The sequence below is a fragment of the Schistocerca americana genome, chromosome 1 (genome assembly GCF_021461395.2).
Source record: "Schistocerca americana isolate TAMUIC-IGC-003095 chromosome 1, iqSchAmer2.1, whole genome shotgun sequence".
Classification (NCBI taxonomy): domain Eukaryota; kingdom Metazoa; phylum Arthropoda; class Insecta; order Orthoptera; family Acrididae; genus Schistocerca; species Schistocerca americana.
In genome coordinates, this window is record NC_060119.1 from 112,700,032 (window position 1) to 112,723,150 (window position 23,119).

Here is a 23,119-nt window from a genome sequence, read left to right on the forward strand (position 1 = left end):
GTCTTGTGTGCAGGACTTACAGTCCAGAAAGGGAATAGCCTAAGACGGCAGGTATAAGAATTGCCAGCAGAAAGTAGGCGCCTGGACTTGGATACGTCTGAGTATGTACAGGCACACAGGAAAGGCTCATGCGACGTCCTGACTCTCTGCAGACGTAGAGTAGCGCATCAGGAAGGGTACACTTGGCAAGTGTTGATTTGAGCGAGCACACCGCCAGCTTAGCGCCAGTCAGCCTCTGTGGCCTAATGGATAAGGCATCGGTCTCCTAAACCGGGGATTGTGGGTTCGAGTCCCACCAGAGGTACACGTTTTACTCACTGGGGCAAAATCACTCTCACCACATACAGCTGTAATAGTTGAGAAAGCTGGCGTTTCTGAGTGCTTACAGGTATCACAGGTATGACGACGATATGAAAATACGCACTTACTGACAACCAAAAACGAAACGACGGCCATTATCAATCGACCTATTAGCAGCGGAAGTGTTTCAAAGCGTGATAGCGCTGTGAAAGGAAACGCTATTTTGAAATTGCTTGTTGGTAAACAGTATGACCCATATGAATAGTCACTTACCTGTCTTGTGTGCAGGACTTACAGTCCAGAAAGGGAATAGCCTAAGACGGCAGGTATAAGAATTGCCAGCAGAAAGTAGGCGCCTGGACTTGGATACGTCTGAGTATGTACAGGCACACAGGAAAGGCTCATGCGACGTCCTGACTCTCTGCAGACGTAGAGTAGCGCATCAGGAAGGGTACACTTGGCAAGTGTTGATTTGAGCGAGCACACCGCCAGCTTAGCGCCAGTCAGCCTCTGTGGCCTAATGGATAAGGCATCGGTCTCCTAAACCGGGGATTGTGGGTTCGAGTCCCACCAGAGGTACACGTTTTACTCACTGGGGCAAAATCACTCTCACCACATACAGCTGTAATAGTTGAGAAAGCTGGCGTTTCTGAGTGCTTACAGGTATCACAGGTATGACGACGATATGAAAATACGCACTTACTGACAACCAAAAACGAAACGACGGCCATTATCAATCGACCTATTAGCAGCGGAAGTGTTTCAAAGCGTGATGGCGCTGTGAAAGGAAACGCTATTTTGAAATTGCTTGTTGGTAAACAGTATGACCCATATGAATAGTCACTTACCTGTCTTGTGTGCAGGACTTACAGTCCAGAAAGGGAATAGCCTAAGACGGCAGGTATAAGAATTGCCAGCAGAAAGTAGGCGCCTGGACTTGGATACGTCTGAGTATGTACAGGCACACAGGAAAGGCTCATGCGACGTCCTGACTCTCTGCAGACGTAGAGTAGCGCATCAGGAAGGGTACACTTGGCAAGTGTTGATTTGAGCGAGCACACCGCCAGCTTAGCGCCAGTCAGCCTCTGTGGCCTAATGGATAAGGCATCGGTCTCCTAAACCGGGGATTGTGGGTTCGAGTCCCACCAGAGGTACACGTTTTACTCACTGGGGCAAAATCACTCTCACCACATACAGCTGTAATAGTTGAGAAAGCTGGCGTTTCTGAGTGCTTACAGGTATCACAGGTATGACGACGATATGAAAATACGCACTTACTGACAACCAAAAACGAAACGACGGCCATTATCAATCGACCTATTAGCAGCGGAAGTGTTTCAAAGCGTGATGGCGCTGTGAAAGGAAACGCTATTTTGAAATTGCTTGTTGGTAAACAGTATGACCCATATGAATAGTCACTTACCTGTCTTGTGTGCAGGACTTACAGTCCAGAAAGGGAATAGCCTAAGACGGCAGGTATAAGAATTGCCAGCAGAAAGTAGGCGCCTGGACTTGGATACGTCTGAGTATGTACAGGCACACAGGAAAGGCTCATGCGACGTCCTGACTCTCTGCAGACGTAGAGTAGCGCATCAGGAAGGGTACACTTGGCAAGTGTTGATTTGAGCGAGCACACCGCCAGCTTAGCGCCAGTCAGCCTCTGTGGCCTAATGGATAAGGCATCGGTCTCCTAAACCGGGGATTGTGGGTTCGAGTCCCACCAGAGGTACACGTTTTACTCACTGGGGCAAAATCACTCTCACCACATACAGCTGTAATAGTTGAGAAAGCTGGCGTTTCTGAGTGCTTACAGGTATCACAGGTATGACGACGATATGAAAATACGCACTTACTGACAACCAAAAACGAAACGACGGCCATTATCAATCGACCTATTAGCAGCGGAAGTGTTTCAAAGCGTGATGGCGCTGTGAAAGGAAACGCTATTTTGAAATTGCTTGTTGGTAAACAGTATGACCCATATGAATAGTCACTTACCTGTCTTGTGTGCAGGACTTACAGTCCAGAAAGGGAATAGCCTAAGACGGCAGGTATAAGAATTGCCAGCAGAAAGTAGGCGCCTGGACTTGGATACGTCTGAGTATGTACAGGCACACAGGAAAGGCTCATGCGACGTCCTGACTCTCTGCAGACGTAGAGTAGCGCATCAGGAAGGGTACACTTGGCAAGTGTTGATTTGAGCGAGCACACCGCCAGCTTAGCGCCAGTCAGCCTCTGTGGCCTAATGGATAAGGCATTGGTCTCCTAAACCGGGGATTGTGGGTTCGAGTCCCACCAGAGGTACACGTTTTACTCACTGGGGCAAAATCACTCTCACCACATACAGCTGTAATAGTTGAGAAAGCTGGCGTTTCTGAGTGCTTACAGGTATCACAGGTATGACGACGATATGAAAATACGCACTTACTGACAACCAAAAACGAAACGACGGCCATTATCAATCGACCTATTAGCAGCGGAAGTGTTTCAAAGCGTGATGGCGCTGTGAAAGGAAACGCTATTTTGAAATTGCTTGTTGGTAAACAGTATGACCCATATGAATAGTCACTTACCTGTCTTGTGTGCAGGACTTACAGTCCAGAAAGGGAATAGCCTAAGACGGCAGGTATAAGAATTGCCAGCAGAAAGTAGGCGCCTGGACTTGGATACGTCTGAGTATGTACAGGCACACAGGAAAGGCTCATGCGACGTCCTGACTCTCTGCAGACGTAGAGTAGCGCATCAGGAAGGGTACACTTGGCAAGTGTTGATTTGAGCGAGCACACCGCCAGCTTAGCGCCAGTCAGCCTCTGTGGCCTAATGGATAAGGCATCGGTCTCCTAAACCGGGGATTGTGGGTTCGAGTCCCACCAGAGGTACACGTTTTACTCACTGGGGCAAAATCACTCTCACCACATACAGCTGTAATAGTTGAGAAAGCTGGCGTTTCTGAGTGCTTACAGGTATCACAGGTATGACGACGATATGAAAATACGCACTTACTGACAACCAAAAACGAAACGACGGCCATTATCAATCGACCTATTAGCAGCGGAAGTGTTTCAAAGCGTGATGGCGCTGTGAAAGGAAACGCTATTTTGAAATTGCTTGTTGGTAAACAGTATGACCCATATGAATAGTCACTTACCTGTCTTGTGTGCAGGACTTACAGTCCAGAAAGGGAATAGCCTAAGACGGCAGGTATAAGAATTGCCAGCAGAAAGTAGGCGCCTGGACTTGGATACGTCTGAGTATGTACAGGCACACAGGAAAGGCTCATGCGACGTCCTGACTCTCTGCAGACGTAGAGTAGCGCATCAGGAAGGGTACACTTGGCAAGTGTTGATTTGAGCGAGCACACCGCCAGCTTAGCGCCAGTCAGCCTCTGTGGCCTAATGGATAAGGCATCGGTCTCCTAAACCGGGGATTGTGGGTTCGAGTCCCACCAGAGGTACACGTTTTACTCACTGGGGCAAAATCACTCTCACCACATACAGCTGTAATAGTTGAGAAAGCTGGCGTTTCTGAGTGCTTACAGGTATCACAGGTATGACGACGATATGAAAATACGCACTTACTGACAACCAAAAACGAAACGACGGCCATTATCAATCGACCTATTAGCAGCGGAAGTGTTTCAAAGCGTGATGGCGCTGTGAAAGGAAACGCTATTTTGAAATTGCTTGTTGGTAAACAGTATGACCCATATGAATAGTCACTTACCTGTCTTGTGTGCAGGACTTACAGTCCAGAAAGGGAATAGCCTAAGACGGCAGGTATAAGAATTGCCAGCAGAAAGTAGGCGCCTGGACTTGGATACGTCTGAGTATGTACAGGCACACAGGAAAGGCTCATGCGACGTCCTGACTCTCTGCAGACGTAGAGTAGCGCATCAGGAAGGGTACACTTGGCAAGTGTTGATTTGAGCGAGCACACCGCCAGCTTAGCGCCAGTCAGCCTCTGTGGCCTAATGGATAAGGCATCGGTCTCCTAAACCGGGGATTGTGGGTTCGAGTCCCACCAGAGGTACACGTTTTACTCACTGGGGCAAAATCACTCTCACCACATACAGCTGTAATAGTTGAGAAAGCTGGCGTTTCTGAGTGCTTACAGGTATCACAGGTATGACGACGATATGAAAATACGCACTTACTGACAACCAAAAACGAAACGACGGCCATTATCAATCGACCTATTAGCAGCGGAAGTGTTTCAAAGCGTGATGGCGCTGTGAAAGGAAACGCTATTTTGAAATTGCTTGTTGGTAAACAGTATGACCCATATGAATAGTCACTTACCTGTCTTGTGTGCAGGACTTACAGTCCAGAAAGGGAATAGCCTAAGACGGCAGGTATAAGAATTGCCAGCAGAAAGTAGGCGCCTGGACTTGGATACGTCTGAGTATGTACAGGCACACAGGAAAGGCTCATGCGACGTCCTGACTCTCTGCAGACGTAGAGTAGCGCATCAGGAAGGGTACACTTGGCAAGTGTTGATTTGAGCGAGCACACCGCCAGCTTAGCGCCAGTCAGCCTCTGTGGCCTAATGGATAAGGCATCGGTCTCCTAAACCGGGGATTGTGGGTTCGAGTCCCACCAGAGGTACACGTTTTACTCACTGGGGCAAAATCACTCTCACCACATACAGCTGTAATAGTTGAGAAAGCTGGCGTTTCTGAGTGCTTACAGGTATCACAGGTATGACGACGATATGAAAATACGCACTTACTGACAACCAAAAACGAAACGACGGCCATTATCAATCGACCTATTAGCAGCGGAAGTGTTTCAAAGCGTGATGGCGCTGTGAAAGGAAACGCTATTTTGAAATCGCTTGTTGGTAAACAGTATGACCCATATGAATAGTCACTTACCTGTCTTGTGTGCAGGACTTACAGTCCAGAAAGGGAATAGCCTAAGACGGCAGGTATAAGAATTGCCAGCAGAAAGTAGGCGCCTGGACTTGGATACGTCTGAGTATGTACAGGCACACAGGAAAGGCTCATGCGACGTCCTGACTCTCTGCAGACGTAGAGTAGCGCATCAGGAAGGGTACACTTGGCAAGTGTTGATTTGAGCGAGCACACCGCCAGCTTAGCGCCAGTCAGCCTCTGTGGCCTAATGGATAAGGCATCGGTCTCCTAAACCGGGGATTGTGGGTTCGAGTCCCACCAGAGGTACACGTTTTACTCACTGGGGCAAAATCACTCTCACCACATACAGCTGTAATAGTTGAGAAAGCTGGCGTTTCTGAGTGCTTACAGGTATCACAGGTATGACGACGATATGAAAATACGCACTTACTGACAACCAAAAACGAAACGACGGCCATTATCAATCGACCTATTAGCAGCGGAAGTGTTTCAAAGCGTGATGGCGCTGTGAAAGGAAACGCTATTTTGAAATTGCTTGTTGGTAAACAGTATGACCCATATGAATAGTCACTTACCTGTCTTGTGTGCAGGACTTACAGTCCAGAAAGGGAATAGCCTAAGACGGCAGGTATAAGAATTGCCAGCAGAAAGTAGGCGCCTGGACTTGGATACGTCTGAGTATGTACAGGCACACAGGAAAGGCTCATGCGACGTCCTGACTCTCTGCAGACGTAGAGTAGCGCATCAGGAAGGGTACACTTGGCAAGTGTTGATTTGAGCGAGCACACCGCCAGCTTAGCGCCAGTCAGCCTCTGTGGCCTAATGGATAAGGCATCGGTCTCCTAAACCGGGGATTGTGGGTTCGAGTCCCACCAGAGGTACACGTTTTACTCACTGGGGCAAAATCACTCTCACCACATACAGCTGTAATAGTTGAGAAAGCTGGCGTTTCTGAGTGCTTACAGGTATCACAGGTATGACGACGATATGAAAATACGCACTTACTGACAACCAAAAACGAAACGACGGCCATTATCAATCGACCTATTAGCAGCGGAAGTGTTTCAAAGCGTGATGGCGCTGTGAAAGGAAACGCTATTTTGAAATTGCTTGTTGGTAAACAGTATGACCCATATGAATAGTCACTTACCTGTCTTGTGTGCAGGACTTACAGTCCAGAAAGGGAATAGCCTAAGACGGCAGGTATAAGAATTGCCAGCAGAAAGTAGGCGCCTGGACTTGGATACGTCTGAGTATGTACAGGCACACAGGAAAGGCTCATGCGACGTCCTGACTCTCTGCAGACGTAGAGTAGCGCATCAGGAAGGGTACACTTGGCAAGTGTTGATTTGAGCGAGCACACCGCCAGCTAAGCGCCAGTCAGCCTCTGTGGCCTAATGGATAAGGCATCGGTCTCCTAAACCGGGGATTGTGGGTTCGAGTCCCACCAGAGGTACACGTTTTACTCACTGGGGCAAAATCACTCTCACCACATACAGCTGTAATAGTTGAGAAAGCTGGCGTTTCTGAGTGCTTACAGGTATCACAGGTATGACGACGATATGAAAATACGCACTTACTGACAACCAAAAACGAAACGACGGCCATTATCAATCGACCTATTAGCAGCGGAAGTGTTTCAAAGCGTGATGGCGCTGTGAAAGGAAACGCTATTTTGAAATTGCTTGTTGGTAAACAGTATGACCCATATGAATAGTCACTTACCTGTCTTGTGTGCAGGACTTACAGTCCAGAAAGGGAATAGCCTAAGACGGCAGGTATAAGAATTGCCAGCAGAAAGTAGGCGCCTGGACTTGGATACGTCTGAGTATGTACAGGCACACAGGAAAGGCTCATGCGACGTCCTGACTCTCTGCAGACGTAGAGTAGCGCATCAGGAAGGGTACACTTGGCAAGTGTTGATTTGAGCGAGCACACCGCCAGCTTAGCGCCAGTCAGCCTCTGTGGCCTAATGGATAAGGCATCGGTCTCCTAAACCGGGGATTGTGGGTTCGAGTCCCACCAGAGGTACACGTTTTACTCACTGGGGCAAAATCACTCTCACCACATACAGCTGTAATAGTTGAGAAAGCTGGCGTTTCTGAGTGCTTACAGGTATCACAGGTATGACGACGATATGAAAATACGCACTTACTGACAACCAAAAACGAAACGACGGCCATTATCAATCGACCTATTAGCAGCGGAAGTGTTTCAAAGCGTGATGGCGCTGTGAAAGGAAACGCTATTTTGAAATTGCTTGTTGGTAAACAGTATGACCCATATGAATAGTCACTTACCTGTCTTGTGTGCAGGACTTACAGTCCAGAAAGGGAATAGCCTAAGACGGCAGGTATAAGAATTGCCAGCAGAAAGTAGGCGCCTGGACTTGGATACGTCTGAGTATGTACAGGCACACAGGAAAGGCTCATGCGACGTCCTGACTCTCTGCAGACGTAGAGTAGCGCATCAGGAAGGGTACACTTGGCAAGTGTTGATTTGAGCGAGCACACCGCCAGCTTAGCGCCAGTCAGCCTCTGTGGCCTAATGGATAAGGCATCGGTCTCCTAAACCGGGGATTGTGGGTTCGAGTCCCACCAGAGGTACACGTTTTACTCACTGGGGCAAAATCACTCTCACCACATACAGCTGTAATAGTTGAGAAAGCTGGCGTTTCTGAGTGCTTACAGGTATCACAGGTATGACGACGATATGAAAATACGCACTTACTGACAACCAAAAACGAAACGACGGCCATTATCAATCGACCTATTAGCAGCGGAAGTGTTTCAAAGCGTGATGGCGCTGTGAAAGGAAACGCTATTTTGAAATTGCTTGTTGGTAAACAGTATGACCCATATGAATAGTCACTTACCTGTCTTGTGTGCAGGACTTACAGTCCAGAAAGGGAATAGCCTAAGACGGCAGGTATAAGAATTGCCAGCAGAAAGTAGGCGCCTGGACTTGGATACGTCTGAGTATGTACAGGCACACAGGAAAGGCTCATGCGACGTCCTGACTCTCTGCAGACGTAGAGTAGCGCATCAGGAAGGGTACACTTGGCAAGTGTTGATTTGAGCGAGCACACCGCCAGCTTAGCGCCAGTCAGCCTCTGTGGCCTAATGGATAAGGCATCGGTCTCCTAAACCGGGGATTGTGGGTTCGAGTCCCACCAGAGGTACACGTTTTACTCACTGGGGCAAAATCACTCTCACCACATACAGCTGTAATAGTTGAGAAAGCTGGCGTTTCTGAGTGCTTACAGGTATCACAGGTATGACGACGATATGAAAATACGCACTTACTGACAACCAAAAACGAAACGACGGCCATTATCAATCGACCTATTAGCAGCGGAAGTGTTTCAAAGCGTGATGGCGCTGTGAAAGGAAACGCTATTTTGAAATTGCTTGTTGGTAAACAGTATGACCCATATGAATAGTCACTTACCTGTCTTGTGTGCAGGACTTACAGTCCAGAAAGGGAATAGCCTAAGACGGCAGGTATAAGAATTGCCAGCAGAAAGTAGGCGCCTGGACTTGGATACGTCTGAGTATGTACAGGCACACAGGAAAGGCTCATGCGACGTCCTGACTCTCTGCAGACGTAGAGTAGCGCATCAGGAAGGGTACACTTGGCAAGTGTTGATTTGAGCGAGCACACCGCCAGCTTAGCGCCAGTCAGCCTCTGTGGCCTAATGGATAAGGCATCGGTCTCCTAAACCGGGGATTGTGGGTTCGAGTCCCACCAGAGGTACACGTTTTACTCACTGGGGCAAAATCACTCTCACCACATACAGCTGTAATAGTTGAGAAAGCTGGCGTTTCTGAGTGCTTACAGGTATCACAGGTATGACGACGATATGAAAATACGCACTTACTGACAACCAAAAACGAAACGACGGCCATTATCAATCGACCTATTAGCAGCGGAAGTGTTTCAAAGCGTGATGGCGCTGTGAAAGGAAACGCTATTTTGAAATTGCTTGTTGGTAAACAGTATGACCCATATGAATAGTCACTTACCTGTCTTGTGTGCAGGACTTACAGTCCAGAAAGGGAATAGCCTAAGACGGCAGGTATAAGAATTGCCAGCAGAAAGTAGGCGCCTGGACTTGGATACGTCTGAGTATGTACAGGCACACAGGAAAGGCTCATGCGACGTCCTGACTCTCTGCAGACGTAGAGTAGCGCATCAGGAAGGGTACACTTGGCAAGTGTTGATTTGAGCGAGCACACCGCCAGCTTAGCGCCAGTCAGCCTCTGTGGCCTAATGGATAAGGCATCGGTCTCCTAAACCGGGGATTGTGGGTTCGAGTCCCACCAGAGGTACACGTTTTACTCACTGGGGCAAAATCACTCTCACCACATACAGCTGTAATAGTTGAGAAAGCTGGCGTTTCTGAGTGCTTACAGGTATCACAGGTATGACGACGATATGAAAATACGCACTTACTGACAACCAAAAACGAAACGACGGCCATTATCAATCGACCTATTAGCAGCGGAAGTGTTTCAAAGCGTGATGGCGCTGTGAAAGGAAACGCTATTTTGAAATTGCTTGTTGGTAAACAGTATGACCCATATGAATAGTCACTTACCTGTCTTGTGTGCAGGACTTACAGTCCAGAAAGGGAATAGCCTAAGACGGCAGGTATAAGAATTGCCAGCAGAAAGTAGGCGCCTGGACTTGGATACGTCTGAGTATGTACAGGCACACAGGAAAGGCTCATGCGACGTCCTGACTCTCTGCAGACGTAGAGTAGCGCATCAGGAAGGGTACACTTGGCAAGTGTTGATTTGAGCGAGCACACCGCCAGCTTAGCGCCAGTCAGCCTCTGTGGCCTAATGGATAAGGCATCGGTCTCCTAAACCGGGGATTGTGGGTTCGAGTCCCACCAGAGGTACACGTTTTACTCACTGGGGCAAAATCACTCTCACCACATACAGCTGTAATAGTTGAGAAAGCTGGCGTTTCTGAGTGCTTACAGGTATCACAGGTATGACGACGATATGAAAATACGCACTTACTGACAACCAAAAACGAAACGACGGCCATTATCAATCGACCTATTAGCAGCGGAAGTGTTTCAAAGCGTGATGGCGCTGTGAAAGGAAACGCTATTTTGAAATTGCTTGTTGGTAAACAGTATGACCCATATGAATAGTCACTTACCTGTCTTGTGTGCAGGACTTACAGTCCAGAAAGGGAATAGCCTAAGACGGCAGGTATAAGAATTGCCAGCAGAAAGTAGGCGCCTGGACTTGGATACGTCTGAGTATGTACAGGCACACAGGAAAGGCTCATGCGACGTCCTGACTCTCTGCAGACGTAGAGTAGCGCATCAGGAAGGGTACACTTGGCAAGTGTTGATTTGAGCGAGCACACCGCCAGCTTAGCGCCAGTCAGCCTCTGTGGCCTAATGGATAAGGCATCGGTCTCCTAAACCGGGGATTGTGGGTTCGGGTCCCACCAGAGGTACACGTTTTACTCACTGGGGCAAAATCACTCTCACCACATACAGCTGTAATAGTTGAGAAAGCTGGCGTTTCTGAGTGCTTACAGGTATCACAGGTATGACGACGATATGAAAATACGCACTTACTGACAACCAAAAACGAAACGACGGCCATTATCAATCGACCTATTAGCAGCGGAAGTGTTTCAAAGCGTGATGGCGCTGTGAAAGGAAACGCTATTTTGAAATTGCTTGTTGGTAAACAGTATGACCCATATGAATAGTCACTTACCTGTCTTGTGTGCAGGACTTACAGTCCAGAAAGGGAATAGCCTAAGACGGCAGGTATAAGAATTGCCAGCAGAAAGTAGGCGCCTGGACTTGGATACGTCTGAGTATGTACAGGCACACAGGAAAGGCTCATGCGACGTCCTGACTCTCTGCAGACGTAGAGTAGCGCATCAGGAAGGGTACACTTGGCAAGTGTTGATTTGAGCGAGCACACCGCCAGCTTAGCGCCAGTCAGCCTCTGTGGCCTAATGGATAAGGCATCGGTCTCCTAAACCGGGGATTGTGGGTTCGAGTCCCACCAGAGGTACACGTTTTACTCACTGGGGCAAAATCACTCTCACCACATACAGCTGTAATAGTTGAGAAAGCTGGCGTTTCTGAGTGCTTACAGGTATCACAGGTATGACGACGATATGAAAATACGCACTTACTGACAACCAAAAACGAAACGACGGCCATTATCAATCGACCTATTAGCAGCGGAAGTGTTTCAAAGCGTGATGGCGCTGTGAAAGGAAACGCTATTTTGAAATTGCTTGTTGGTAAACAGTATGACCCATATGAATAGTCACTTACCTGTCTTGTGTGCAGGACTTACAGTCCAGAAAGGGAATAGCCTAAGACGGCAGGTATAAGAATTGCCAGCAGAAAGTAGGCGCCTGGACTTGGATACGTCTGAGTATGTACAGGCACACAGGAAAGGCTCATGCGACGTCCTGACTCTCTGCAGACGTAGAGTAGCGCATCAGGAAGGGTACACTTGGCAAGTGTTGATTTGAGCGAGCACACCGCCAGCTTAGCGCCAGTCAGCCTCTGTGGCCTAATGGATAAGGCATCGGTCTCCTAAACCGGGGATTGTGGGTTCGAGTCCCACCAGAGGTACACGTTTTACTCACTGGGGCAAAATCACTCTCACCACATACAGCTGTAATAGTTGAGAAAGCTGGCGTTTCTGAGTGCTTACAGGTATCACAGGTATGACGACGATATGAAAATACGCACTTACTGACAACCAAAAACGAAACGACGGCCATTATCAATCGACCTATTAGCACCGGAAGTGTTTCAAAGCGTGATGGCGCTGTGAAAGGAAACGCTATTTTGAAATTGCTTGTTGGTAAACAGTATGACCCATATGAATAGTCACTTACCTGTCTTGTGTGCAGGACTTACAGTCCAGAAAGGGAATAGCCTAAGACGGCAGGTATAAGAATTGCCAGCAGAAAGTAGGCGCCTGGACTTGGATACGTCTGAGTATGTACAGGCACACAGGAAAGGCTCATGCGACGTCCTGACTCTCTGCAGACGTGGAGTAGCGCATCAGGAAGGGTACACTTGGCAAGTGTTGATTTGAGCGAGCACACCGCCAGCTTAGCGCCAGTCAGCCTCTGTGGCCTAATGGATAAGGCATCGGTCTCCTAAACCGGGGATTGTGGGTTCGAGTCCCACCAGAGGTACACGTTTTACTCACTGGGGCAAAATCACTCTCACCACATACAGCTGTAATAGTTGAGAAAGCTGGCGTTTCTGAGTGCTTACAGGTATCACAGGTATGACGACGATATGAAAATACGCACTTACTGACAACCAAAAACGAAACGACGGCCATTATCAATCGACCTATTAGCAGCGGAAGTGTTTCAAAGCGTGATGGCGCTGTGAAAGGAAACGCTATTTTGAAATTGCTTGTTGGTAAACAGTATGACCCATATGAATAGTCACTTACCTGTCTTGTGTGCAGGACTTACAGTCCAGAAAGGGAATAGCCTAAGACGGCAGGTATAAGAATTGCCAGCAGAAAGTAGGCGCCTGGACTTGGATACGTCTGAGTATGTACAGGCACACAGGAAAGGCTCATGCGACGTCCTGACTCTCTGCAGACGTAGAGTAGCGCATCAGGAAGGGTACACTTGGCAAGTGTTGATTTGAGCGAGCACACCGCCAGCTTAGCGCCAGTCAGCCTCTGTGGCCTAATGGATAAGGCATCGGTCTCCTAAACCGGGGATTGTGGGTTCGAGTCCCACCACAGGTACACGTTTTACTCACTGGGGCAAAATCACTCTCACCACATACAGCTGTAATAGTTGAGAAAGCTGGCGTTTCTGAGTGCTTACAGGTATCACAGGTATGACGACGATATGAAAATACGCACTTACTGACAACCAAAAACGAAACGACGGCCATTATCAATCGACCTATTAGCAGCGGAAGTGTTTCAAAGCGTGATGGCGCTGTGAAAGGAAACGCTATTTTGAAATTGCTTGTTGGTAAACAGTATGACCCATATGAATAGTCACTTACCTGTCTTGTGTGCAGGACTTACAGTCCAGAAAGGGAATAGCCTAAGACGGCAGGTATAAGAATTGCCAGCAGAAAGTAGGCGCCTGGACTTGGATACGTCTGAGTATGTACAGGCACACAGGAAAGGCTCATGCGACGTCCTGACTCTCTGCAGACGTAGAGTAGCGCATCAGGAAGGGTACACTTGGCAAGTGTTGATTTGAGCGAGCACACCGCCAGCTTAGCGCCAGTCAGCCTCTGTGGCCTAATGGATAAGGCATCGGTCTCCTAAACCGGGGATTGTGGGTTCGGGTCCCACCAGAGGTACACGTTTTACTCACTGGGGCAAAATCACTCTCACCACATACAGCTGTAATAGTTGAGAAAGCTGGCGTTTCTGAGTGCTTACAGGTATCACAGGTATGACGACGATATGAAAATACGCACTTACTGACAACCAAAAACGAAACGACGGCCATTATCAATCGACCTATTAGCAGCGGAAGTGTTTCAAAGCGTGATGGCGCTGTGAAAGGAAACGCTATTTTGAAATTGCTTGTTGGTAAACAGTATGACCCATATGAATAGTCACTTACCTGTCTTGTGTGCAGGACTTACAGTCCAGAAAGGGAATAGCCTAAGACGGCAGGTATAAGAATTGCCAGCAGAAAGTAGGCGCCTGGACTTGGATACGTCTGAGTATGTACAGGCACACAGGAAAGGCTCATGCGACGTCCTGACTCTCTGCAGACGTAGAGTAGCGCATCAGGAAGGGTACACTTGGCAAGTGTTGATTTGAGCGAGCACACCGCCAGCTTAGCGCCAGTCAGCCTCTGTGGCCTAATGGATAAGGCATCGGTCTCCTAAACCGGGGATTGTGGGTTCGAGTCCCACCAGAGGTACACGTTTTACTCACTGGGGCAAAATCACTCTCACCACATACAGCTGTAATAGTTGAGAAAGCTGGCGTTTCTGAGTGCTTACAGGTATCACAGGTATGACGACGATATGAAAATACGCACTTACTGACAACCAAAAACGAAACGACGGCCATTATCAATCGACCTATTAGCAGCGGAAGTGTTTCAAAGCGTGATGGCGCTGTGAAAGGAAACGCTATTTTGAAATTGCTTGTTGGTAAACAGTATGACCCATATGAATAGTCACTTACCTGTCTTGTGTGCAGGACTTACAGTCCAGAAAGGGAATAGCCTAAGACGGCAGGTATAAGAATTGCCAGCAGAAAGTAGGCGCCTGGACTTGGATACGTCTGAGTATGTACAGGCACACAGGAAAGGCTCATGCGACGTCCTGACTCTCTGCAGACGTAGAGTAGCGCATCAGGAAGGGTACACTTGGCAAGTGTTGATTTGAGCGAGCACACCGCCAGCTTAGCGCCAGTCAGCCTCTGTGGCCTAATGGATAAGGCATCGGTCTCCTAAACCGGGGATTGTGGGTTCGAGTCCCACCAGAGGTACACGTTTTACTCACTGGGGCAAAATCACTCTCACCACATACAGCTGTAATAGTTGAGAAAGCTGGCGTTTCTGAGTGCTTACAGGTATCACAGGTATGACGACGATATGAAAATACGCACTTACTGACAACCAAAAACGAAACGACGGCCATTATCAATCGACCTATTAGCAGCGGAAGTGTTTCAAAGCGTGATGGCGCTGTGAAAGGAAACGCTATTTTGAAATTGCTTGTTGGTAAACAGTATGACCCATATGAATAGTCACTTACCTGTCTTGTGTGCAGGACTTACAGTCCAGAAAGGGAATAGCCTAAGACGGCAGGTATAAGAATTGCCAGCAGAAAGTAGGCGCCTGGACTTGGATACGTCTGAGTATGTACAGGCACACAGGAAAGGCTCATGCGACGTCCTGACTCTCTGCAGACGTAGAGTAGCGCATCAGGAAGGGTACACTTGGCAAGTGTTGATTTGAGCGAGCACACCGCCAGCTTAGCGCCAGTCAGCCTCTGTGGCCTAATGGATAAGGCATCGGTCTCCTAAACCGGGGATTGTGGGTTCGAGTCCCACCAGAGGTACACGTTTTACTCACTGGGGCAAAATCACTCTCACCACATACAGCTGTAATAGTTGAGAAAGCTGGCGTTTCTGAGTGCTTACAGGTATCACAGGTATGACGACGATATGAAAATACGCACTTACTGACAACCAAAAACGAAACGACGGCCATTATCAATCGACCTATTAGCAGCGGAAGTGTTTCAAAGCGTGATGGCGCTGTGAAAGGAAACGCTATTTTGAAATTGCTTGTTGGTAAACAGTATGACCCATATGAATAGTCACTTACCTGTCTTGTGTGCAGGACTTACAGTCCAGAAAGGGAATAGCCTAAGACGGCAGGTATAAGAATTGCCAGCAGAAAGTAGGCGCCTGGACTTGGATACGTCTGAGTATGTACAGGCACACAGGAAAGGCTCATGCGACGTCCTGACTCTCTGCAGACGTAGAGTAGCGCATCAGGAAGGGTACACTTGGCAAGTGTTGATTTGAGCGAGCACACCGCCAGCTTAGCGCCAGTCAGCCTCTGTGGCCTAATGGATAAGGCATCGGTCTCCTAAACCGGGGATTGTGGGTTCGAGTCCCACCAGAGGTACACGTTTTACTCACTGGGGCAAAATCACTCTCACCACATACAGCTGTAATAGTTGAGAAAGCTGGCGTTTCTGAGTGCTTACAGGTATCACAGGTATGACGACGATATGAAAATACGCACTTACTGACAACCAAAAACGAAACGACGGCCATTATCAATCGACCTATTAGCAGCGGAAGTGTTTCAAAGCGTGATGGCGCTGTGAAAGGAAACGCTATTTTGAAATTGCTTGTTGGTAAACAGTATGACCCATATGAATAGTCACTTACCTGTCTTGTGTGCAGGACTTACAGTCCAGAAAGGGAATAGCCTAAGACGGCAGGTATAAGAATTGCCAGCAGAAAGTAGGCGCCTGGACTTGGATACGTCTGAGTATGTACAGGCACACAGGAAAGGCTCATGCGACGTCCTGACTCTCTGCAGACGTAGAGTAGCGCATCAGGAAGGGTACACTTGGCAAGCGTTGATTTGAGCGAGCACACCGCCAGCTTAGCGCCAGTCAGCCTCTGTGGCCTAATGGATAAGGCATCGGTCTCCTAAACCGGGGATTGTGGGTTCGAGTCCCACCAGAGGTACACGTTTTACTCACTGGGGCAAAATCACTCTCACCACATACAGCTGTAATAGTTGAGAAAGCTGGCGTTTCTGAGTGCTTACAGGTATCACAGGTATGACGACGATATGAAAATACGCACTTACTGACAACCAAAAACGAAACGACGGCCATTATCAATCGACCTATTAGCAGCGGAAGTGTTTCAAAGCGTGATGGCGCTGTGAAAGGAAACGCTATTTTGAAATTGCTTGTTGGTAAACAGTATGACCCATATGAATAGTCACTTACCTGTCTTGTGTGCAGGACTTACAGTCCAGAAAGGGAATAGCCTAAGACGGCAGGTATAAGAATTGCCAGCAGAAAGTAGGCGCCTGGACTTGGATACGTCTGAGTATGTACAGGCACACAGGAAAGGCTCATGCGACGTCCTGACTCTCTGCAGACGTAGAGTAGCGCATCAGGAAGGGTACACTTGGCAAGTGTTGATTTGAGCGAGCACACCGCCAGCTTAGCGCCAGTCAGCCTCTGTGGCCTAATGGATAAGGCGTCGGTCTCCTAAACCGGGGATTGTGGGTTCGAGTCCCACCAGAGGTACACGTTTTACTCACTGGGGCAAAATCACTCTCACCACATACAGCTGTAATAGTTGAGAAAGCTGGCGTTTCTGAGTGCTTACAGGTATCACAGGTATGACGACGATATGAAAATACGCACTTACTGACAACCAAAAACGAAACGACGGCCATTATCAATCGACCTATTAGCAGCGGAAGTGTTTCAAAGCGTGATGGCGCTGTGAAAGGAAACGCTATTTTGAAATTGCTTGTTGGTAAACAGTATGACCCATATGAATAGTCACTTACCTGTCTTGTGTGCAGGACTTACAGTCCAGAAAGGGAATAGCCTAAGACGGCAGGTATAAGAATTGCCAGCAGAAAGTAGGCGCCTGGACTTGGATACGTCTGAGTATGTACAGGCACACAGGAAAGGCTCATGCGACGTCCTGACTCTCTGCAGACGTAGAGTAGCGCATCAGGAAGGGTACACTTGGCAAGTGTTGATTTGAGCGAGCACACCGCCAGCTTAGCGCCAGTCAGCCTCTGTGGCCTAATGGATAAGGCATCGGTCTCCTAAACCGGGGATTGTGGGTTCGAGTCCCACCAGAGGTACACGTTTTACTCACTGGGGCAAAATCACTCTCACCACATACAGCTGTAATAGTTGAGAAAGCTGGCGTTTCTGAGTGCTTACAGGTATCACAGGTATGACGACGATATGAAAATACGCACTTACTGACAACCAAAAACGAAACGACGGCCATTATCAATCGACCTATTAGCAGCGGAAGTGTTTCAAAGCGTGATGGCGCTGTGAAAGGAAACGCTATTTTGAAATTGCTTGTTGGTAAACAGTATGACCCATATGAATAGTCACTTACCTGTCTTGTGTGCAGGACTTACAGTCCAGAAAGGGAATAGCCTAAGACGGCAGGTATAAGAATTGCCAGCAGAAAGTAGGCGCCTGGACTTGGATACGTCTGAGTATGTACAGGCACACAGGAAAGGCTCATGCGACGTCCTGACTCTCTGCAGACGTAGAGTAGCGCATCAGGAAGGGTACACTTGGCAAGTGTTGATTTGAGCGAGCACACCGCCAGCTTAGCGCCAGTCAGCCTCTGTGGCCTAATGGATAAGGCATCGGTCTCCTAAACCGGGGATTGTGGGTTCGAGTCCCACCAGAGGTACACGTTTTACTCACTGGGGCAAAATCACTCTCACCACATACAGCTGTAATAGTTGAGAAAGCTGGCGTTTCTGAGTGCTTACAGGTATCACAGGTATGACGACGATATGAAAATACGCACTTACTGACAACCAAAAACGAAACGACGGCCATTATCAATCGACCTATTAGCAGCGGAAGTGTTTCAAAGCGTGATGGCGCTGTGAAAGGAAACGCTATTTTGAAATTGCTTGTTGGTAAACAGTATGACCCATATGAATAGTCACTTACCTGTCTTGTGTGCAGGACTTACAGTCCAGAAAGGGAATAGCCTAAGACGGCAGGTATAAGAATTGCCAGCAGAAAGTAGGCGCCTGGACTTGGATACGTCTGAGTATGTACAGGCACACAGGAAAGGCTCATGCGACGTCCTGACTCTCTGCAGACGTAGAGTAGCGCATCAGGAAGGGTACACTTGGCAAGTGTTGATTTGAGCGAGCACACCGCCAGCTTAGCGCCAGTCAGCCTCTGTGGCCTAATGGATAAGGCATCGGTCTCCTAAACCGGGGATTGTGGGTTCGAGTCCCACCAGAGGTACACGTTTTACTCACTGGGGCAAAATCACTCTCACCACATACAGCTGTAATAGTTGAGAAAGCTGGCGTTTCTGAGTGCTTACAGGTATCACAGGTATGACGACGATATGAAAATACGCACTTACTGACAACCAAAAACGAAACGACGGCCATTATCAATCGACCTATTAGCAGCGGAAGTGTTTCAAAGCGTGATGGCGCTGTGAAAGGAAACGCTATTTTGAAATTGCTTGTTGGTAAACAGTATGACCCATATGAATAGTCACTTACCTGTCTTGTGTGCAGGACTTACAGTCCAGAAAGGGAATAGCCTAAGACGGCAGGTATAAGAATTGCCAGCAGAAAGTAGGCGCCTGGACTTGGATACGTCTGAGTATGTACAGGCACACAGGAAAGGCTCATGCGACGTCCTGACTCTCTGCAGACGTAGAGTAGCGCATCAGGAAGGGTACACTTGGCAAGTGTTGATTTGAGCGAGCACACCGCCAGCTTAGCGCCAGTCAGCCTCTGTGGCCTAATGGATAAGGCATCGGTCTCCTAAACCGGGGATTGTGGGTTCGAGTCCCACCAGAGGTACACGTTTTACTCACTGGGGCAAAATCACTCTCACCACATACAGCTGTAATAGTTGAGAAAGCTGGCGTTTCTGAGTGCTTACAGGTATCACAGGTATGACGACGATATGAAAATACGCACTTACTGACAACCAAAAACGAAACGACGGCCATTATCAATCGACCTATTAGCAGCGGAAGTGTTTCAAAGCGTGATGGTGCTGTGAAAGGAAACGCTATTTTGAAATTGCTTGTTGGTAAACAGTATGACCCATATGAATAGTCACTTACCTGTCTTGTGTGCAGGACTTACAGTCCAGAAAGGGAATAGCCTAAGACGGCAGGTATAAGAATTGCCAGCAGAAAGTAGGCGCCTGGACTTGGATACGTCTGAGTATGTACAGGCACACAGGAAAGGCTCATGCGACGTCCTGACTCTCTGCAGACGTAGAGTAGCGCATCAGGAAGGGTACACTTGGCAAGTGTTGATTTGAGCGAGCACACCGCCAGCTTAGCGCCAGTCAGCCTCTGTGGCCTAATGGATAAGGCATCGGTCTCCTAAACCGGGGATTGTGGGTTCGAGTCCCACCAGAGGTACACGTTTTACTCACTGGGGCAAAATCACTCTCACCACATACAGCTGTAATAGTTGAGAAAGCTGGCGTTTCTGAGTGCTTACAGGTATCACAGGTATGACGACGATATGAAAATACGCACTTACTGACAACCAAAAACGAAACGACGGCCATTATCAATCGACCTATTAGCAGCGGAAGTGTTTCAAAGCGTGATGGCGCTGTGAAAGGAAACGCTATTTTGAAATTGCTTGTTGGTAAACAGTATGACCCATATGAATAGTCACTTACCTGTCTTGTGTGCAGGACTTACAGTCCAGAAAGGGAATAGCCTAAGACGGCAGGTATAAGAATTGCCAGCAGAAAGTAGGCGCCTGGACTTGGATACGTCTGAGTATGTACAGGCACACAGGAAAGGCTCATGCGACGTCCTGACTCTCTGCAGACGTAGAGTAGCGCATCAGGAAGGGTACACTTGGCAAGTGTTGATTTGAGCGAGCACACCGCCAGCTTAGCGCCAGTCAGCCTCTGTGGCCTAATGGATAAGGCATCGGTCTCCTAAACCGGGGATTGTGGGTTCGAGTCCCACCAGAGGTACACGTTTTACTCACTGGGGCAAAATCACTCTCACCACATACAGCTGTAATAGTTGAGAAAGCTGGCGTTTCTGAGTGCTTACAGGTATCACAGGTATGACGACGATATGAAAATACGCACTTACTGACAACCAAAAACGAAACGATGGCCATTATCAATCGACCTATTAGCAGCGGAAGTGTTTCAAAGCGTGATGGCGCTGTGAAAGGAAACGCTATTTTGAAATTGCTTGTTGGTAAACAGTATGACCCATATGAATAGTCACTTACCTGTCTTGTGTGCAGGACTTACAGTCCAGAAAGGGAATAGCCTAAGACGGCAGGTATAAGAATTGCCAGCAGAAAGTAGGCGCCTGGACTTGGATACGTCTGAGTATGTACAGGCACACAGGAAAGGCTCATGCGACGTCCTGACTCTCTGCAGACGTAGAGTAGCGCATCAGGAAGGGTACACTTGGCAAGTGTTGATTTGAGCGAGCACACCGCCAGCTTAGCGCCAGTCAGCCTCTGTGGCCTAATGGATAAGGCATCGGTCTCCTAAACCGGGGATTGTGGGTTCGAGTCCCACCAGAGGTACACGTTTTACTCACTGGGGCAAAATCACTCTCACCACATACAGCTGTAATAGTTGAGAAAGCTGGCGTTTCTGAGTGCTTACAGGTATCACAGGTATGACGACGATATGAAAATACGCACTTACTGACAACCAAAAACGAAACGACGGCCATTATCAATCGACCTATTAGCAGCGGAAGTGTTTCAAAGCGTGATGGCGCTGTGAAAGGAAACGCTATTTTGAAATTGCTTGTTGGTAAACAGTATGACCCATATGAATAGTCACTTACCTGTCTTGTGTGCAGGACTTACAGTCCAGAAAGGGAATAGCCTAAGACGGCAGGTATAAGAATTGCCAGCAGAAAGTAGGCGCCTGGACTTGGATACGTCTGAGTATGTACAGGCACACAGGAAAGGCTCATGCGACGTCCTGACTCTCTGCAGACGTAGAGTAGCGCATCAGGAAGGGTACACTTGGCAAGTGTTGATTTGAGCGAGCACACCGCCAGCTTAGCGCCAGTCAGCCTCTGTGGCCTAATGGATAAGGCATCGGTCTCCTAAACCGGGGATTGTGGGTTCGAGTCCCACCAGAGGTACACGTTTTACTCACTGGGGCAAAATCACTCTCACCACATACAGCTGTAATAGTTGAGAAAGCTGGCGTTTCTGAGTGCTTACAGGTATCACAGGTATGACGACGATATGAAAATACGCACTTACTGACAACCAAAAACGAAACGACGGCCATTATCAATCGACCTATTAGCAGCGGAAGTGTTTCAAAGCGTGATGGCGCTGTGAAAGGAAACGCTATTTTGAAATTGCTTGTTGGTAAACAGTATGACCCATATGAATAGTCACTTACCTGTCTTGTGTGCAGGACTTACAGTCCAGAAAGGGAATAGCCTAAGACGGCAGGTATAAGAATTGCCAGCAGAAAGTAGGCGCCTGGACTTGGATACGTCTGAGTATGTACAGGCACACAGGAAAGGCTCATGCGACGTCCTGACTCTCTGCAGACGTAGAGTAGCGCATCAGGAAGGGTACACTTGGCAAGTGTTGATTTGAGCGAGCACACCGCCAGCTTAGCGCCAGTCAGCCTCTGTGGCCTAATGGATAAGGTATCGGTCTCCTAAACCGGGGATTGTGGGTTCGAGTCCCACCAGAGGTACACGTTTTACTCACTGGGGCAAAATCACTCTCACCACATACAGCTGTAATAGTTGAGAAAGCTGGCGTTTCTGAGTGCTTACAGGTATCACAGGTATGACGACGATATGAAAATACGCACTTACTGACAACCAAAAACGAAACGACGGCCATTATCAATCGACCTATTAGCAGCGGAAGTGTTTCAAAGCGTGATGGCGCTGTGAAAGGAAACGCTATTTTGAAATTGCTTGTTGGTAAACAGTATGACCCATATGAATAGTCACTTACCTGTCTTGTGTGCAGGACTTACAGTCCAGAAAGGGAATAGCCTAAGACGGCAGGTATAAGAATTGCCAGCAGAAAGTAGGCGCCTGGACTTGGATACGTCTGAGTATGTACAGGCACACAGGAAAGGCTCATGCGACGTCCTGACTCTCTGCAGACGTAGAGTAGCGCATCAGGAAGGGTACACTTGGCAAGTGTTGATTTGAGCGAGCACACCGCCAGCTTAGCGCCAGTCAGCCTCTGTGGCCTAATGGATAAGGCATCGGTCTCCTAAACCGGGGATTGTGGGTTCGAGTCCCACCAGAGGTACACGTTTTACTCACTGGGGCAAAATCACTCTCACCACATACAGCTGTAATAGTTGAGAAAGCTGGCGTTTCTGAGTGCTTACAGGTATCACAGGTATGACGACGATATGAAAATACGCACTTACTGACAACCAAAAACGAAACGACGGCCATTATCAATCGACCTATTAGCAGCGGAAGTGTTTCAAAGCGTGATGGCGCTGTGAAAGGAAACGCTATTTTGAAATTGCTTGTTGGTAAACAGTATGACCCATATGAATAGTCACTTACCTGTCTTGTGTGCAGGACTTACAGTCCAGAAAGGGAATAGCCTAAGACGGCAGGTATAAGAATTGCCAGCAGAAAGTAGGCGCCTGGACTTGGATACGTCTGAGTATGTACAGGCACACAG

General features: G+C 48.2%; 40 non-coding genes across 40 annotated transcripts; all 40 read left to right on the forward strand.

Annotated features, from left to right (window-relative positions):
* The first annotated feature begins 231 nt into the window (after positions 1–231).
* Trnar-ccu lies at positions 232–304 on the forward strand. Its single transcript has one exon. It is a non-coding gene; the product is annotated as a tRNA-Arg (tRNA).
* A 502-nt stretch (positions 305–806) lies between these two features.
* Positions 807–879, forward strand: Trnar-ccu. Its single transcript has one exon. It is a non-coding gene; the product is annotated as a tRNA-Arg (tRNA).
* Positions 880–1,381: 502 nt separating this feature from the next.
* On the forward strand, positions 1,382–1,454 carry Trnar-ccu. The gene has a single exon. It is a non-coding gene; the product is annotated as a tRNA-Arg (tRNA).
* A 502-nt stretch (positions 1,455–1,956) lies between these two features.
* On the forward strand, positions 1,957–2,029 carry Trnar-ccu. Its single transcript has one exon. It is a non-coding gene; the product is annotated as a tRNA-Arg (tRNA).
* A 502-nt stretch (positions 2,030–2,531) lies between these two features.
* On the forward strand, positions 2,532–2,604 carry Trnar-ccu. The gene has a single exon. It is a non-coding gene; the product is annotated as a tRNA-Arg (tRNA).
* Positions 2,605–3,106: 502 nt separating this feature from the next.
* On the forward strand, positions 3,107–3,179 carry Trnar-ccu. The gene has a single exon. It is a non-coding gene; the product is annotated as a tRNA-Arg (tRNA).
* A 502-nt stretch (positions 3,180–3,681) lies between these two features.
* On the forward strand, positions 3,682–3,754 carry Trnar-ccu. Its single transcript has one exon. It is a non-coding gene; the product is annotated as a tRNA-Arg (tRNA).
* Positions 3,755–4,256: 502 nt separating this feature from the next.
* Trnar-ccu lies at positions 4,257–4,329 on the forward strand. The gene has a single exon. It is a non-coding gene; the product is annotated as a tRNA-Arg (tRNA).
* A 502-nt stretch (positions 4,330–4,831) lies between these two features.
* Trnar-ccu lies at positions 4,832–4,904 on the forward strand. Its single transcript has one exon. It is a non-coding gene; the product is annotated as a tRNA-Arg (tRNA).
* Positions 4,905–5,406: 502 nt separating this feature from the next.
* Positions 5,407–5,479, forward strand: Trnar-ccu. The gene has a single exon. It is a non-coding gene; the product is annotated as a tRNA-Arg (tRNA).
* Positions 5,480–5,981: 502 nt separating this feature from the next.
* Trnar-ccu lies at positions 5,982–6,054 on the forward strand. The gene has a single exon. It is a non-coding gene; the product is annotated as a tRNA-Arg (tRNA).
* Positions 6,055–6,556: 502 nt separating this feature from the next.
* Trnar-ccu lies at positions 6,557–6,629 on the forward strand. Its single transcript has one exon. It is a non-coding gene; the product is annotated as a tRNA-Arg (tRNA).
* A 502-nt stretch (positions 6,630–7,131) lies between these two features.
* Trnar-ccu lies at positions 7,132–7,204 on the forward strand. Its single transcript has one exon. It is a non-coding gene; the product is annotated as a tRNA-Arg (tRNA).
* Positions 7,205–7,706: 502 nt separating this feature from the next.
* On the forward strand, positions 7,707–7,779 carry Trnar-ccu. Its single transcript has one exon. It is a non-coding gene; the product is annotated as a tRNA-Arg (tRNA).
* Positions 7,780–8,281: 502 nt separating this feature from the next.
* Positions 8,282–8,354, forward strand: Trnar-ccu. Its single transcript has one exon. It is a non-coding gene; the product is annotated as a tRNA-Arg (tRNA).
* Positions 8,355–8,856: 502 nt separating this feature from the next.
* Positions 8,857–8,929, forward strand: Trnar-ccu. The gene has a single exon. It is a non-coding gene; the product is annotated as a tRNA-Arg (tRNA).
* Positions 8,930–9,431: 502 nt separating this feature from the next.
* Positions 9,432–9,504, forward strand: Trnar-ccu. Its single transcript has one exon. It is a non-coding gene; the product is annotated as a tRNA-Arg (tRNA).
* A 502-nt stretch (positions 9,505–10,006) lies between these two features.
* Positions 10,007–10,079, forward strand: Trnar-ccu. The gene has a single exon. It is a non-coding gene; the product is annotated as a tRNA-Arg (tRNA).
* Positions 10,080–10,581: 502 nt separating this feature from the next.
* On the forward strand, positions 10,582–10,654 carry Trnar-ccu. Its single transcript has one exon. It is a non-coding gene; the product is annotated as a tRNA-Arg (tRNA).
* A 502-nt stretch (positions 10,655–11,156) lies between these two features.
* Trnar-ccu lies at positions 11,157–11,229 on the forward strand. Its single transcript has one exon. It is a non-coding gene; the product is annotated as a tRNA-Arg (tRNA).
* A 502-nt stretch (positions 11,230–11,731) lies between these two features.
* Trnar-ccu lies at positions 11,732–11,804 on the forward strand. Its single transcript has one exon. It is a non-coding gene; the product is annotated as a tRNA-Arg (tRNA).
* A 502-nt stretch (positions 11,805–12,306) lies between these two features.
* Trnar-ccu lies at positions 12,307–12,379 on the forward strand. The gene has a single exon. It is a non-coding gene; the product is annotated as a tRNA-Arg (tRNA).
* Positions 12,380–12,881: 502 nt separating this feature from the next.
* Positions 12,882–12,954, forward strand: Trnar-ccu. The gene has a single exon. It is a non-coding gene; the product is annotated as a tRNA-Arg (tRNA).
* A 502-nt stretch (positions 12,955–13,456) lies between these two features.
* Positions 13,457–13,529, forward strand: Trnar-ccu. Its single transcript has one exon. It is a non-coding gene; the product is annotated as a tRNA-Arg (tRNA).
* Positions 13,530–14,031: 502 nt separating this feature from the next.
* Positions 14,032–14,104, forward strand: Trnar-ccu. Its single transcript has one exon. It is a non-coding gene; the product is annotated as a tRNA-Arg (tRNA).
* A 502-nt stretch (positions 14,105–14,606) lies between these two features.
* Positions 14,607–14,679, forward strand: Trnar-ccu. Its single transcript has one exon. It is a non-coding gene; the product is annotated as a tRNA-Arg (tRNA).
* Positions 14,680–15,181: 502 nt separating this feature from the next.
* Positions 15,182–15,254, forward strand: Trnar-ccu. The gene has a single exon. It is a non-coding gene; the product is annotated as a tRNA-Arg (tRNA).
* Positions 15,255–15,756: 502 nt separating this feature from the next.
* Trnar-ccu lies at positions 15,757–15,829 on the forward strand. Its single transcript has one exon. It is a non-coding gene; the product is annotated as a tRNA-Arg (tRNA).
* A 502-nt stretch (positions 15,830–16,331) lies between these two features.
* Trnar-ccu lies at positions 16,332–16,404 on the forward strand. The gene has a single exon. It is a non-coding gene; the product is annotated as a tRNA-Arg (tRNA).
* Positions 16,405–16,906: 502 nt separating this feature from the next.
* Positions 16,907–16,979, forward strand: Trnar-ccu. The gene has a single exon. It is a non-coding gene; the product is annotated as a tRNA-Arg (tRNA).
* Positions 16,980–17,481: 502 nt separating this feature from the next.
* Trnar-ccu lies at positions 17,482–17,554 on the forward strand. Its single transcript has one exon. It is a non-coding gene; the product is annotated as a tRNA-Arg (tRNA).
* Positions 17,555–18,056: 502 nt separating this feature from the next.
* On the forward strand, positions 18,057–18,129 carry Trnar-ccu. Its single transcript has one exon. It is a non-coding gene; the product is annotated as a tRNA-Arg (tRNA).
* Positions 18,130–18,631: 502 nt separating this feature from the next.
* Trnar-ccu lies at positions 18,632–18,704 on the forward strand. The gene has a single exon. It is a non-coding gene; the product is annotated as a tRNA-Arg (tRNA).
* Positions 18,705–19,206: 502 nt separating this feature from the next.
* On the forward strand, positions 19,207–19,279 carry Trnar-ccu. Its single transcript has one exon. It is a non-coding gene; the product is annotated as a tRNA-Arg (tRNA).
* A 502-nt stretch (positions 19,280–19,781) lies between these two features.
* Trnar-ccu lies at positions 19,782–19,854 on the forward strand. Its single transcript has one exon. It is a non-coding gene; the product is annotated as a tRNA-Arg (tRNA).
* A 502-nt stretch (positions 19,855–20,356) lies between these two features.
* Trnar-ccu lies at positions 20,357–20,429 on the forward strand. Its single transcript has one exon. It is a non-coding gene; the product is annotated as a tRNA-Arg (tRNA).
* Positions 20,430–20,931: 502 nt separating this feature from the next.
* On the forward strand, positions 20,932–21,004 carry Trnar-ccu. The gene has a single exon. It is a non-coding gene; the product is annotated as a tRNA-Arg (tRNA).
* Positions 21,005–21,506: 502 nt separating this feature from the next.
* On the forward strand, positions 21,507–21,579 carry Trnar-ccu. Its single transcript has one exon. It is a non-coding gene; the product is annotated as a tRNA-Arg (tRNA).
* A 502-nt stretch (positions 21,580–22,081) lies between these two features.
* On the forward strand, positions 22,082–22,154 carry Trnar-ccu. The gene has a single exon. It is a non-coding gene; the product is annotated as a tRNA-Arg (tRNA).
* A 502-nt stretch (positions 22,155–22,656) lies between these two features.
* Positions 22,657–22,729, forward strand: Trnar-ccu. Its single transcript has one exon. It is a non-coding gene; the product is annotated as a tRNA-Arg (tRNA).
* Positions 22,730–23,119: the final 390 nt, after the last annotated feature.